Here is a 1,899-nt window from a genome sequence, read left to right as displayed (position 1 = left end):
GTTAATTATAGTTAATATTTAATCAACAATTTTAAGTATTATTATCTTAACATTGAGAAGTAATCATACATTGGTGAGTGAGTTAAATTAGACAATAACTTAGTCTGAGTCTCTGAGGGAACGAACTAGAAAGTATTCTATATTACTTGTGAACGCGTATACTTGCGCGAATATTAGTGCGTGATTTCGCCCTAACAAGTTTTTGGCGCCGCTGCCGGGGACTCGGCGTAGTTGTTTAGTTTATGTACTTACCATCATTGGTCATTAGGACTCAGTGATTAGGACGTAGTAGTCAATTACTCTTTTCGGTTGTGTTTCAGGTACTTTAGTGCGTTTATGCAAACTCGTTCTCGTGCTCGCAAGAGGACCTTAGATACAGCTGAGGAGAAAGACGAAGTTCTTGATACACCGGAGAAGTTAGATTTTGAGGATTCGGATTCAGGAACTGAGCAGAAAGAACCAGTAAACATGGGAGATCATATTGTTCAAGCTGATCCAGCTCTTATAGATTTTTCTCGACCTAAAATTGATGACATTCAGTCAAGCATCCTTCATCTGGCTATTCAAGCTAACACCTTTGAAATCAAGTCGGGCACTATTCAGATGGTGCAGAATTCTGTTTCTTTTGGAGGAGCGGCAACTGAAGACCCCAACATGCACATAAGGAATTTTGTCGAGATCTGCAGCACTTTTAAGTATAATGGCGTGACTGATGAGGCTATCAAGTTGAGGCTTTTCCCATTCTCACTGAGGGATAAGGCTAAAGACTGGTTACATTCTGAACCAGCTGGGTCAATCACTACGTGGCAAGATCTTGCGCAAAAGTTTCTGGTGAAGTTTTATCCAATGGCAATGACTGCTGCTATGAGGAGTGCTCTTACTCAGTTTGCGCAGCAACCTACAGAATCTATGTGCGAGGCTTGGGAACGCTACAAGGAAATGTTGAGAAAATGTCCACATCATGGAATGCCGGATTGGATGGTAATCACTGGTTTTTATAATGGTTTGGGGGCTCAATCTCGGTCCATGCTCGATGCAGCAGCTGGAGGCGCCTTATGGGATAAAAGCTATACTGAGGCGTACAATCTTATTGAGACGATGGCTGCAAATGAGCATCAAAACCCAACTCAGAGGATGACATCAGGCAAGGTAGCAGGTATTCTGGAAGTTGATGCAGCCACCGCTATTGCAGCCCAGCTCCAAGCGCTATCAATGAAGGTTGATTCTTTGGCTACGTATGGAGTTAATCAAATAGCTATGGTTTGTGAGCTTTGTGCAGGATCTCATGCTACGGATCAGTGTTCTCTTGTCAACGAATCTGTTCAGTATGTGAATAATTATCAGCGACAACAGCAGCCTGTGCCAGCAACCTATCATCCTAACAACAGAAATCATCCAAATTTCAGCTGGGGAAATAATCAGAATGCTATTCAGCCACCATATCAGCAAGGAGTGAGTAAACAGTTTAACCCACCTGGATTCCAGCAACCACAACAGTATGCTACAAGACAATCATATCCTCAACAGGGAAGTGCAGCTGCACCTACTAGTGCTGATTTTGAGGAACTTAAGCTGTTGTGCAAGAGTCAGGCGGTTTCTATCAAGACCTTGGAAAATCAAATCGGTCAATTAGCCAATGCAGTGCTCAATCGTCAACCTGGCACTCTTCCCAGTGACATGGAAGTACCAGGCAGGAAGGAAGCTAAAGAGCAAGTCAAGGCTATTACCTTAAGGTCTGGAAAACTAGCTGATGCTGAAAAGGCAAAAGAAGTCGAAGTTGAAGTTCGTGATGAAGAATCTAAGCAAAGGGAGAAAGCGGCGGAACCAAGGAAGACTACTGTTGAACACACTCTGCCTGAGGCTAATATAGGGGAGAAACAGCTCTATCCTCCACCACCT

General features: G+C 43.3%; 1 non-coding gene across 1 annotated transcript; it reads right to left on the bottom strand.

Moving 5' to 3' along the window:
• Positions 1-861: 861 nt before the first annotated feature.
• Positions 862-968, bottom strand: LOC141709489 (small nucleolar RNA R71). The gene has a single exon (XR_012570063.1). It is a non-coding gene; the product is annotated as a small nucleolar RNA R71 (small nucleolar RNA).
• Positions 969-1,899: the final 931 nt, after the last annotated feature.

Source organism: Apium graveolens, chromosome 2 (genome assembly GCF_009905375.1).
Source record: "Apium graveolens cultivar Ventura chromosome 2, ASM990537v1, whole genome shotgun sequence".
Taxonomy (NCBI): Eukaryota; Viridiplantae; Streptophyta; class Magnoliopsida; order Apiales; family Apiaceae; genus Apium; species Apium graveolens.
Note: the sequence above shows the minus strand (reverse complement) of the source record. Positions and strands in the feature narration are given on the sequence as shown.